This window comes from Tenrec ecaudatus, chromosome 2, assembly GCF_050624435.1.
Source record: "Tenrec ecaudatus isolate mTenEca1 chromosome 2, mTenEca1.hap1, whole genome shotgun sequence".
Taxonomy (NCBI): domain Eukaryota; kingdom Metazoa; phylum Chordata; class Mammalia; order Afrosoricida; family Tenrecidae; genus Tenrec; species Tenrec ecaudatus.
In genome coordinates, this window is record NC_134531.1 from 79,178,734 (window position 1) to 79,192,515 (window position 13,782).

The 13,782-nt window shown below is 44.2% G+C and overlaps 1 protein-coding gene across 7 annotated transcripts in view; it reads left to right on the top strand.

Annotated features, from left to right (window-relative positions):
* Positions 1–554: 554 nt before the first annotated feature.
* Positions 555–13,782, top strand: part of ATG10 (autophagy related 10) — a 350,444-nt gene continuing 337,216 nt past the window's right edge. For 2 of the 7 annotated variants that reach the window (XM_075541239.1, XM_075541245.1), the window contains exon 1: positions 888–931. The gene's annotated coding sequence lies outside the window, so the exon portion shown is untranslated. The other 5 variants (XM_075541244.1, XM_075541247.1, XM_075541240.1 and 2 more) reach the window with 4 other exon arrangements.

Genomic DNA, 13,782 nt, shown 5'->3' on the forward strand with positions numbered 1-13,782 from the left:
ACACTACTCGATTCCTTGTGTTAAAAGGAGCAGATGCTAGTTTTCGCTCAGATGACTGCTGGTGCATTTTCAGTATTTCACTTTGGTAATCCCTGTTACTCCTACATCTTTCCCCTACCGTAGTCCTCAAATTGAATTTTACCGCTAGGAAAAAATTTTTTTTCTCTCTGAGATATACCACAGATGGTTGTGTTGTCAGTACTAGAATTCTTCACTCTTCTTCTGCCCTTAAAATTTGAGAGCCATAGTGATGCTTGCGGCTGCTTGTTGTGGTGTTTGCAGTATTTTACATACGTGTGCACATTCGCCTAAGCGACATTGAACCTCTAGGAGGGATGCAAGGGACACTATGTACTCAGTCCACGTTTTCGCTCTACTCTTTCCCCCTTGGTCACCCTTTTATTCTCGAAATATTTGACTATCTGTTGCAAGAGGGTGTGTCGAAGTATGTTACCCTTGAGCTCACCCGCACGCACGCAGCCCTTTCCAGGGGCGGTCTTTGTGCTGCACGGAGAACACCTACCCAGGCCAGTTCCCGGGGCCCCGCCCCTCCCGCCGGAGCGAGGGGCGGGGCCTCGGAACCCGCGTCGCCCTGGAGCAGGAGGTCACGCCCCTCGGCGCTGGCCGTGGGCGCGTGGCCCCTGACGTCAGCAGCCGGCGCGATCTGGGCCCCGGGACGCGAAGGAGGTGCAGTGCGCATGCCCCAACTCCGTCTCGGGCGGCAGCGGCGGCGCCTTAGGGGGGGTCGGGCACCTTGGCGGGTGGGCCTCCCTTTGCGCCGTCTCCGTGTCCCCCGGGGCACCCCGGCTCTGCGCCCGAGGGCCGCGGCCTCACGGGGGGATGGGTCCCTGTCCCTTGCCCCCTCCCTCAGTCCCATGCCCCGCCCCGCCGAGCTGGGCTGCGGGCGGGGTCAGGGGCCGAGCGGAGAGGGGTGAGTACTCCCGGAGCCCGCGCGGCCTCCCGCCTCCCTCCTCCGCTTCCCGCCGGGCCCCCAGCCGCCCCAGGCCGGCGGAGAAGGGCGGGGGCAGGCGGGAAGCAGCCAGGTCCTCAACAAAAGAGCCAGGGTGAGGGGCTCCCGCCGGTGAATGCAGGCCCTGATTCGGCCGTCGCGCCGGGCGGGTGCTGCGAGGGGAGGGAGAACGGTGCCCTGGGACCCCATTATCCCCCTGCCGCGCGTACGCCGTGGGCTCCCCGCCACCCAGAAGCCTCACCCTCCGTGTTGGGCCGTTGTTGCCATGCATTTAGCTTGCACACTCTTGGGCAATCCTTGCAACATTGAAACAAAGGCTATCAATTTGTTGGCGATTCCAATATTCAAATCTCCCTCAACTGCAGGGAAAAGGTTTTAAGATTCATTAGGTGCCAGGAAAAATAATCTTTATAGCCAGCGACTTTTCTTCTCATCAATAATAACCTATCCGCTCCTGGTTCCCTAAATTATGAGGGTGGAAGAGGAACAGTTTAACAGAAACTTGCTCTCGATAGTAAATAAGGAAATAAGGCAAAAGGATGGCTGATTGTGCGTCCTTTCAAAGTCAAAATGGATGGAGCATTGTCTAACCAGCTCACCTAAAGATGAGCTCACCCGAAGATGACTTAGGCAACTATATCAGTTTTGTCTGACTCAGATACATATGATGGAGAGCACCAGGGGGTGGAATTAAAACCCTATCAGATTATGTGTTTTACAGCACTTTGGGATATTAACCATTTTTGTTTCTAATCTAGTAATCTGTAAGAACATGTTTAAAATGTTTATACTCAGCTGTTGGAATGCGTTGAACTCTACCGCTCACCTAGTTCCCTGGTAGAAGATCTGGTTAAATCTTTGACAAGGACTCACTTTGTAAAGTTCTGTTTGTAACTTTTTACATTTGTAATTTTTCAATGGCTTCTCTCTTTCCAGACGAAAACTTAAGTATAAACTTTTTAGGATGGTAAGCATAGGGCCCTGAGTGTTAATACATCTTAGGACCCCAAGTAGAATCCTTCCTCTGCTTACAAAGGCTCAAATAGCCAACAAACAAAAAGGATATTGAAATTATGATCATGTCAATTACAGAGTTAAGCATTTATATTTAATTGAGAAAACTTAGTGGAAGTAGTTCTCAGCTAGATAATTTTGGGTTTGGAACGTTACCTGATTGTTTTCCTTCTTCACCTCCACTCCGGTGTACAGTGATCTCAGAAATGCACAGGGGTTGCTATGAGTTGGCAGTGAGTTTGGGATTTTGTTTTGGCTTACCTCTATCCCCTAGCTCTCATTTTCACTTAAGAAAAGGCTAACTGGGATTTTGCTATGTGACGGGGCAGTCAGGTTGGCCATCCATTTGTGACAAATTATATGTTGTGAGCAGTTCCTAATGATTATGTCTTTCTGGAAAAGTAAGCAGCCCCTTAGGACAAACAAGTGGGGGCAAAGTTTATATAAGTAAGTTGCTTAAGACGGCTCAGTTTGATTGTGAAAATATTTGAAGCCCAAAGGATGTGTGTTTAAGGGTTTGAGGCTGTGTTTGAATAATAAATAACAATTGTTTCCAGGGCCAAGTAATAAAAAAGCAACCTTATAGCTATCAAATTGATTCCGACTCAGCAACCCTGTAGGAGAGGGTAGAACTACCTCTATAGATGAGTGAGGGGGTAGAAAGCTCCATCTTTCTCCCTCAGGAGTCTTACGGTTTTGAACTGCTAACCTTGCAGTTAGCAACCCAACTTGTAACCCACTAAATCAGGGGTCCTCAAACTACGGCCTGTGGGCCACATGCAACCCGCTGAGGACATTTATCTGGCCCACCCCGTGTTTTTGCCCCATTTGTTTTTTTACTTCAAAATAAGATATTTGCAGTGTGCATAGGCATTTATTTGTACATAGTTTTTTTTTTAAACTATAGTCCGGCCTTCCAAGGGGTCTGAGGGACAGTGAACTGGCCCCCTGTTTAAAAAGTTGAGAATCCCTGCCTAGACCATGAGGAGGGCTTGCCAGGTAGGCTGCGTGTAAAACAAATGGAGAGAAGGGGAGTGGGGAGTGGAGAGTAAACACCTGAAAGTGTTGCAATTAGGAAACAGTAGCAGGACCTGTGGTCCTTTAATGTAACTACCCTTTCAAGTCTGAGATGCTTGATCTTATAGGAAGAATACTTATTATTAATAAGTTTAACTTCAAAGGTAAAACGATTCATATCAGTGTTGTATAATATTTTTCCGGCAAAGTTATTGATTATTTAATATCTTGTCTGAGCTTACATGGTTTCCTGCAAACCAAAACCAAACTCACTGCCATAGAGTCTATGCCGACTCATAGGGAGAACTGCCCCTGTGAGTTTCCGAGACTTAACTCCTTAGAGGAGTAGAAAATCCTATTTTTCTCCCTCAGAGTGACTGGTTAGAACTGCTGATATTGCAGTTAAGCCGCCCGCTTATAACGGCTATGCTGCCAAGGTTCTTTCATGGTTTCCTACTGGCCACTGTTGTGAATTTTAAGGTTATTTATAAACTGTCCTGCGGTGATTCCCTCACTCTCATGTTGTCCTGTACTGCTCTTCTTTACCTCCCTACCTCTTTTCAACCGATTCCTCGATATATTGCCCCCTCCCCACCTGCCCTACCTTTCTGTGTTCTCATCTTCTCTGTGGTCTCCTAATTCTAGGATTAGCTCATATCATTTCTATTTTTCTATTTCTGCTTTTTCTATTTTAAAATGTATAATTTACTATATCCTAGAAGTATTTGATGTACATTAATAGACACATTACAATACATTTGTAGGTGACATAATTGCATACAAAACGAGAAATTTGGGTCATGATAAAACGAATCGTGAATAGGAAGATGAGGTTTGGGTCTTGTACTGAAATATATCCTGTGAAGAGTTTTGTACTTGTTAAAGATGGACAACAAGCCCTGAGAGCTTCCTGCGAGTCAAAGGGGAGAAGAAAACATTCTCCCTGCTCTGCAAAGACACGCCCGCGGGAAGTCCTTAGTTAGTGAGTGCAGCTTGGCATTTCCAGACTTTGTTAAACCTTCACTCACTCCCCAGGGGTTCTGAAAGGAGGCTCAACTGGCATTTGGGTAGGACGAGGGAACTCTGGTGGCTGGTGCATTGGACTGCTAACTGCAAGGTCAGCATTTCAAAACCACCAGCCACTCCGAGGGAGAAAGTGAGGCTCTGCCATCTTGGAAAGGCACTTCTACTCAGGACTGCCGGACTGCTGTGAGTTAGACGCCATGGCAATGGGTTATTTTAGTGTGTTCTACATTGTGTGGGGCGGCCTGTGCATTGTAGGATACTTATGACCTCTGAGCACTCACTGGCAGAAACAAACTCAATTGGATTCCACTCTGTTCTGAATGTCTCCTTGGAGAGTGTTTCCTCGAAAGTTGGGAACCTCTGGAGGTTATTTGCACCTATTTTCACCCCCTCTGCCCCATCTACTGCTCTGTTTTCATGTGGGTTTATTAATGTAGTCCACTCATGGCAAGCCCTGCCTTTGTAGGAGCTCTCGCTTCTTCTTGGAGTTCCTCTGTCTCTCAGCTTGGCGGTCCCTTATTGAAATTTTAAAATTCAGTTCCAGTGTAACTGTTATGGAGTCTCCCCTGACTTTCCTAGGAAAAGCGTGACGTGCCTCCCTTTGGGAACTCCCATAGCAATGCTGGGCCGTTTGTTGGCTGACTGAAAGGCTTGTGGAAAGAAGCTCTTTATCTAATCCAATCACAGAACAAAGACTCTACAAGAAGAAAAACAATGACAGCAATTCCATTTCCATTCTAAAAATGTCCAGTCATTTATATCACCACTACCAACCAGCTAGTAGTGGGACATTTGGTAGTGTATTATAAAATGCATTGGTCTATCATCTGTATTCAAGCTGGCATGAGTTTCTAGCTTGTGCTCATCTTTTCTGTCTTTTTATTTGTTGACTGTCCTTGCCCAAGGTCATAGTTCCTATATTCTGGGATCATTAGCATATGTGCTGACTAGAGCTGGTTCTCCAAGTCTCACTATTCAAAGTCAGCCAGAGTTTGTGGTGGATCAGCTTAGACCACCAGGGTTGTAATAATTTCCCATTCATGCTTGCAGTAAAGTCTTATTTTATGTAAATATGTATATATGTATATGATGAAAGTCATAAGACTGATCTCAGAATGATGAGAAGTTATATAAATCCTTTGATGGAATGAGAAACAATCCAATTAGTGGACAAGTTTGAAAGCTGAGTCAAAAAAAGGTGTGATAAAGAGGTTAGAGAGATGTGGAAGAAGTGGATTTAAATGTTACAGTTTTTCTTTCATTGGTGACCATGTTGATTTACTATTTCCTGTGTGCATCCCCCTCTCCACAGCTGCTCAGATAGAAAAGCCCACGAGTCAGAAATGCTCATTGTCGACATTGCCCCCGCCGCCTTTTACTGATCCTTGTTGTGGAAGAGCAAATGAAGTTGTTCTCTTTTTGACCATTTGTAGATAAACTGTATTTTTCTGCCCTGATATTGATTTTCTTTCTTTTTTATAGTTCTTTAAACTAAGGTAGTCCACTAGACTAAATCTAGGCATAGATTTCTTTCCAAAAGCTTCTATCATAAACAGAGTGAGTGAATTCTTTCAAATTCTGGAGTAAATATTTTCCTTTTTTTAGCTCAGGAATTTTCTTTTCCAATTATATGGCTGGCTTAGAATTTCAGTTTAGAAACGCCAGCTCTTCTTGGGTTGGACCTGTGTTATGTGACTGTCTTATCTATCCTGGCCCTGTTCTCTGTGTTCTTGGAGAGCCTGTGACATAGATGCTCTGAAAGAACAGCTAGACTTTTCCAGCTCCTATGTTACTTTCTATCTCCTGTCTCTCCTATTATGTGTTTTATTTTCTCCCATTCTTTCCTTAGTCGGTTTTTTTAAAGTTATTTTTGGTTGCCTTTTTAATTTGTGAACCACAAATGATCACTTTCATGTATAAATCCACGATAAAAAAACTTTCCCTTTCTGTTTAAGGTTGCACTCTCCTTATGATTCAAGACCTTCTACTGTCCTCTATTATGGACATTTTGTCCACCCTTATCTTGCCGGAAGAAGTCCTTGTGTGGAGCAAGCTCTGCTTCATCTCCCTGAGGATATGTAGGTGATGACGAATCTCCCTCTCAATCTTAGACTGGGCAGTAGCTTTGTGCTTATAGCCACCTGTGTAAAGATAGATCTCTCTCTTTTTTTTTTAATGGAGGGCAGGACCTTACTATTCTACTGTTTGACGTCCAGGTCTTAGAAAGAGGAGAGTATTTCTGTATAGACTGTCAAAAGGACGAACAGACGTCAAGACCTCGTGTCATGTACTTCAGACGTGTTATCAGGAGGGATCAGTCCTTGGAAAAGGACATCATGCATGGTAGAGTACAGGGTTAGTGAAGATGCTCAACAAGGTGATTAACAGAGTTGTTACAGCCGCAGGCTCAGATACATCTACCACTCCGCTTGTGAGGGCAGCACCGGGCTGGGCAAACTTTTGTGCTATGGCTACATAAGGCTTTGAGTCCAAACCAAGTCGGTGGCACCAAACAACCAGTTTCTCCGTGATTTGAAATGGTCTGTGGTTTCTTTTGCCAGCCTTTCCTATTTGGAGAACTTCCTGTTTTTTCAGTGACCTGTTGCTGACTATATTCCAGTATGCAGCGACCCTCTTGGTTCCACCTTACGCTTCTAGTCATCCATGTCACAGCATTAGGCTGCGATTGTCAATGAGGTTAGAAGCTGGGAGAGGTGAGGAGTGCAGACTTTTGCTCTGAAGGGAAGTTACAGTGAATGTCATGGTTAATTTTATGTGCTAACTTGACTAGGCAACGGTGGGCACTCAATTGGTCAAGCACTAGTTGAGATTCTGTATGAAGGTATTTACATTGAAATCTACATTTAAACCACATCACCCTCCTTAAAGTGGTTGAGAATCACTGCTCTAGGGTGCCTTAAGACAAAGGGGGTGGGAGAGGGAAATGCTTATTCTCTTTCATTGGACCTCTTACTAAGGAAATCATGGCTAGCAGCAGCTACTGATAGTCATGGTTTACAGCCCAGGTACAATGTGTACCCCTCTGAACTTTCATTTGCGATAGTTCAATGGGAAAGCAAGGAGGGAAAGCCCTGCTAGTCAGTCACTATCACGATTAAACAAATGTCTTACCTACGATTCCTTTGCTATTTATTAGATTTTTGGGGACTATCCTGCTGTGTTCCACAGAAAACCCAATCCAGACTCACTGCCACTGAGTCAATACTGACTCGTAGCGACCCTCTGGTGGTTTTGAACTGCTGACCATGCGGATCGCAGCCCAAGGCGTAACTACTATACCACAGAAACTGCCTTGCAATTTAGACCTTTCACTAGTCCATCAATTTTTTTGTCTCAGTTTTCTAGTATTATTGCTCCTTACAAATATTACTAGTACTCGTTTAATAATGCTTATTTTGAGGGCTTCAGAATCAGGAAATACTTGGTATCAGTGCCCAAGATTTTGTGTTGAGATTTGTACACTGAGTGGTGCTTTGCTTACTAAGACTTGAAGACTGCTATCAAAAATCTTTCTGCAACGTACTATTAATTACAACACTATTATTAATCGAGTTTGAGCCTTTTAAAATTTTAATCTAATTTTCCTGTAATTACTACTTAATCTCTTACAAGTTATTGCTATAGGAAGATGCAATGCCAGAGTGCTCCTTAGAGGCGCGGATGGCAAGCCTTCATCTTACATACTTTGTAGATGTTGTCAGGAGGGAAGAGTCCCTGGAGAAGGACATTGTGCTTGGGAAAGTGGAGGGGCAATAAAAAAGAGGAAGACCTTCAACCAGATGGATTGGCACAGTGGGCTCGGGCATGGAAACAATTGTGAGGATGGCACAGGACTGTGCAATATTTCTTGTGTTGTGCATAGGGTTGCTATGCATTGGAGCAGTTCAGTGGCATCTAACAACAACAAGATAGGTTCACATATATTGATTACCACAATATTGTCGCTAAAATGCCAGAAAATATGCCAAGATCAGCAACTATGAAAACATGGGCAACAAAGAAAACAACAGCATATACTTGTAGCAAGCGGGAAAATCCGGTGATTCAAAGTGCCCTAGTAATGGGGTCATCATGACAGCGCTGACCCAGTGCATTGTTGTTGCTCAGAGCAGGGCCTGCATGTCTGTTCTGACTCAGGGACCATGTGCACAAGAGAACTAAACGCTGCACTGTCTTCACAAGTGTCATGCTTGAAGCCATTCTTGCAGCCGTTGTATCAATCCATCTTGTTGAGCCAGGGTAGGGAATGTTCAGCTCCTGGGTCATATAAGATCCAAGAAATCATCAATACCAGTAGCATCATACACCTGATGAAAGAGTAGCAGTTCCAACCATCACATTAAATGTTTGATTAACATGGCCCATGATTAATGTTATAAACACATTATAACATTTAAAAAAGCTCCTAGTGGAAACATGGCATACTTGAAAGAACAGCTCCGAAGCAACTCAGACTTTCCCCCAAGGTCATTACTGGTGAGGAGACAGGGTGCTTTTCTTATGACCCCTTAAGAAACATCAATCAAGCTAGTGAGAGGCACCATCGTTACCTTACCCCCCTCCCGGCCCCCCCGAAAGCTCATCACCAGGTCTGTCTAAATAAGATAGGCTGGATGAACAATCAGGAGGAGAAAACAACGGGACCGATAGTTCCAGGGGGGCATGGGAGGCGGGGAGGTGGGGGGAAAGGTAATGGTGTTAATAAACCCAGGGACAAGGGACCAACAAGTGATCCAAATAGGTAGTGCGGAGGGTGTGGGAGGTCTGGTAGGATGTGATCAAGGGTAATGTAACCAAGAGGAATTGTTGAAACCCTAGTGGCCACTGAGCATGATAGTGGGACAGGACGAAAGTCAAGGGAAATAAAGGAAAGAGCTGGGAGGCAAAGGGCATTTATAGAGGTCTAGATAAAGACATGTGCATGTATTTATAGGTTTAGTATTAAGGTAGCAGAAGGACATTGGGCCTCCACTCAAGTACTCCCTCAATTTAAGAATACTTTCTTTTATTAACCTGGCATTCTATGATGCTCAACTTCCCAACGCAACCGCTGAAGACAAAATGGGTGCATAAGCAAATGTGGGGAAGAAAGCTGATGGTGCCTGATTATCAAAAGATATAGCGTCTGGGGTCTTAAATGCTTGAAGGTAAACAAGTGGCCATCTAGCTCAAAAGCAACAAAGCACACATGGAAGAAGCACACCAGCCTGTGCGATCACAAGGTGTCGAAGGAATCAGGTATCGGGCATCATCAGAACAAAAAAATCATCATTGTGAATGAGGTGGGGAGTGTGGAGTGGAGACCCAAAGCCCATTGTAGGTCACAGGATATCCCCTTACAGAAGGGTCTCAGGGAGGAGACGAGCCAGTCAGGGTGCAATGTAGCAACGATGAAAAATACAACTTTCCTCTACTTCCTAAATGCTTCATCTCCCCCGCACCCCCACTATCATGATTTCAATTCTACCTTGAAAGTCTGGCTAGACGAGAGGATGTACACTGGTACAGATAGGAACTGGAAACGCAGGGACTCCAGAGTGGATGATTCCCTCAGGACCAGGGGTGTGAGTGGCGATAGTGGGAGCAGAGAAGGAGAGTGGCTTGGAAAGGGGGAGCCGATTACAAGGAACTACATGTGACTTCCTCCCTAGGGGACAGACAACAGAAAAGTAGGTGAAGGGAGACATCGGACAGGACAAGATATGACAAAATAATAATTTATAAATTAATGAGGGTTCATGAGGGAGCGTTGAGCATGGAGGGAGGGGAAAAATTGAGGACCTGATGTCAGGGGCTTAAGTGGAGAGCAAATGTTTTGAAAAATGATGAGGGCAATGAATGTACAGATGTGCTTTACACAATTGATGTATGTATGGATTGTGATAAGAGTTGTATTAGCCCCTAATAAAATGATTTTTAAAAAAAGCTCATCAAGTGAAATCAACAAAGACCAAGATAATAGCCCCCCTGTTTTTTTTAATTGTGAGGGGGATAGTGCATTTGGAATTCATCCACCAGAGCAGACTGTTAATCAAGGTTCTGAAAATACTGCATAACAGTGTGTCACAAAAAAGGACTCATTTGTGGCAGGCAGGGGACTGGTCTTGCCACCACGGCACTGCACCTACCTGCTCACACAGCCATCTCAGTGACCAGTTTCTGACAAAAACCGGCATGCCTATCTTGCCCCATGCACCTTTCTCCCAGGCCTTGCTCTATGCGACTTCTTCTTGTTTCCACCATAAAAGGACAGTGATTTGAAGACGTAGAAGTGAAGAAAATTAAGTGGAAGGTGCTGTCAGCCATCCAAACAGATGAGCTTGAAAAATGTTTCTAAGAATGGAATTGCAGATTTGACAAATGTATTAAGTGTAATAACAGTACTTTGAAGGTGATAAGCTTGTTCTGTAAAAAAAAAAACTAAGTACAAAAAAACCCCCAAAACTAAATACATAGCTTTGAAAAAAGTCCCCTCATGTTCAATTGCTCTTGGCCGAAAAAAGATTCCCCACTCTGTTGGTGAGGGTCTTCCTCTTTTTTTGTTGACCTTCTACTTCACCAACCATCGCAAGATTGAAAAGTAATTAGGCTTGAACTATATAGCCTTGTAATTGTACTGATACATTGTAAGCAGGGCTTCAAAAAGATGTTTTCGTTGTTAAAACTAGCTAAAGATGTTTTTGTTGTTATAACTATTTTTATAAGAAATACATTTCTGCCCCCCAATTTTATAAGCAGTTATTTTAGTGTCACTTCCTGTGTTAGGCCGGGTTGACTGGAGAAACATTCAATGACACTTATATATGTTTAAGAAAATGTATAGAAAACATCCTAGCCCAGTGCAACTCACCTCCGTAAGCTCCAAACTAGTCCTTAAGTTGCTCTTCAGACTTACACAGCCACGTGCAGTGATACAGAATGCAGGAAAATTCCGGGCTGTTGGGTGAAAAGTGTGTGGATCCAGTGGTGGAGGAAGTATCACAGGGCTGACACAGGTCTCAGATTGTCTGTCAGTAGGAAGGTGAAGGCAGAGAGAGAGAGGAGGTTCCCAGGACTCACCCATTAGGAGACACCATGAGGCTGTGACTGGATTGACAGGTGTGGTAGTCACATAATCTGTCAACTTGCAAAGGGGTGGAGTCTAGCCTGTCAAGTAATAGCCAATGAGGGCTTTGTGGGGCATGGCCTTCTTCAGAGGACTGTGGGAACTCTGGTCTTCCTCCTTGAAGGTGGGACACAGACACCTACAAATTCCTGGTGACAAGCCACATGGAACTACACTGATGGAGCCAGAGCCCTGGAGCTGGAGGAGCCACGTGGAGATCCTTGCAAGCACTTCGATGCTTCCACCAACACTGGATCCATAAGACTTTCCACCCTCTGTCTTATAATTTTCTTGCACTTGGTATCATTGCATGGTTGTGTGAGTGTGAAAAGGAATTTATACATTGGCATTGGACATATGGGCAAATATTAGACTTATGGACTTGATCTGGACTGGGCTGGGATGTTTTCTTAGTATACAATTGCTCTTTTCTATAAAGCTCTTTATATATATATATATATATATATATGAATGTCTGTGAATTTGTTTCTCTAGTCAACCCAGACAACCCATACAATTGCTCTTTTCTATAAAGCTCTTTATATATATATATATATATATATATATATATATATATATATATGAATGTCTGTGAATTTGTTTCTCTAGTCAACCCAGACAAACACAACAGACTGGACACCACCCCTTCACTCAATTTAGAAAGTTGACATGATATTATGTAATTACCACACCGCCTATGACAATGTCACTTGGATGCAGTCTGCATTCCCAACACCATTTTTGTTACCCTCTATGTGATAACAGCCCTGTAGGACAGAGTCTAAGGATTTCATAGGGTATTTTCAAGGGTCTCATATGCATGTCGAAGGTGGACAGTGAATAAGGAAGACTAAAGAATTGATCACTTTAAATTATGTTGTTGGCAAGAATATTAAATATACTGGACTGCTAAAGACTGGGCCATAACAAACTGAATTGCCTTGAGAAGAATGGGGATTATAGAACACTTAATTATGTTCTTGTGGAATCTGTAAATGCATCAAGAGGCTTTCTGGTTATGTTGTGGTTAGTGTCATTGAGTTGTTTCTGATCCGTAACAACCCTGTGCACAACAAAATGAAACACTACCTGGTGTCTCATTCAGATCCTCTCAATTGTTCCTGTTCTTGCGCCCATTGTTGTAGCCACGGTCTTACTCCATCTCTCTGAGGGCCTTCTTCTCTTTCATTGCTCCTCTACCAAGTATGATGTCCTTCTGCAGACACTGAACTCTTCTGACAAGTAGTATGTGAGACAGAGACTCACCGTCCTTGCCTCTAAGGAGCACTCTGGGCATACTTCTTACGTACTTCTGTTCATATTCTTACATTATGTGATTCTAGCCTCTGCGTCTATGGTTATGCTCTTATTTAGAGAGTGTGTGGAGCTATGTGTTATGCTAATGAGACAATATTAAGGTAGGATATCGTTTTAGGCCCCCCCCCCCCAACTTTCTATGCCTGTAATGTGATTCAGTCTTGGAAACCCTCAGAGGCAATTCTACCCAGCCCTAGAGGGTCACTGTGAGTTGGAATTGACTTGATGGCTGTGAGTTACTAGAGGGTGTGACTCAAGTCACCGCCTTTGCTTCCTTGGGGGATATGATCTGTAGAAGACAAAAACCAAACTTGCATTAAAGCCCTCTTGTGACCTCCTCTTCCTCACTGTGCATGTGTAGAAGATATCAGTTATCCCTCCAAAAGACAGCTGACCCAGGCCGCATCTTGATGTGGGATTGGGCATGCTTTTTGACATTGCTATGCGGGAGACCTCTGCTTTCACTTGGGGATGCTTAGTCCTCTTGCTCTGAATCCTGCATGTGGGGTTGTCTCTGTCTGGTTTTCAGTTCTTGGGATTTGAGTTTTGGACTTTCACCTTACCTGACTCATCAGCTTCCACAACCTTGTAAATGAGGAGAATCTTCAGATGAACATCTAAATTTCAGATTCGGCATTTACCAGCTCCCACAACTACGTGGGCCAGTTTCTTAATGGCCTGCAACGTCTCTGAGATGTTACAAGTTGTAGAACCCTGAGATGGAATGTACTGAGTGAGGGAATGCACCTAGTGGAGGAGTACTGGTTGATATCAGGGGTGATGGAGTGATACAGCGTTTTGGAAAAGTCAGACATTTGGGACTTCTTTGATCTCCACCTAACTTGTACTAATCTTGCATGAACTTTTCTAACACATTAATTTGGTGTCTTGGTAAAGGGGAGGATCAGACAAAAAGAAGAAAATCCTCAGTGAGATGAATTGACGCAGTGGCCGAAACAACGGGCTTGACCACAGGCATGACTGGAAAGCACAAGAACCAGGCGGCGTTTTGTTCTGTTTCCCTGGTGGCAGGGCGGCTGCACGTTGGGCTGTGATCCTCACAGTTGCCGGTTTGAAATGATCAGCGACTTGGCTCTATGGGACAAAGACAGGGCTTTCTACTCCCATAAAGCATTATCGTCTCAGCCACTCACTGGGCCAGTTCTACCATGCCCTCTCGGGTCACTATGAGCCAGTCTTAACTTGATGGCAATGAGGAGGTAGGTACAGGGTTCCATAAGTAAGTGATTATTCAAATCCGAGATAGTGAACCTTTATTCTGCCAAGGGCCATTTGGATATTATAACAGTAT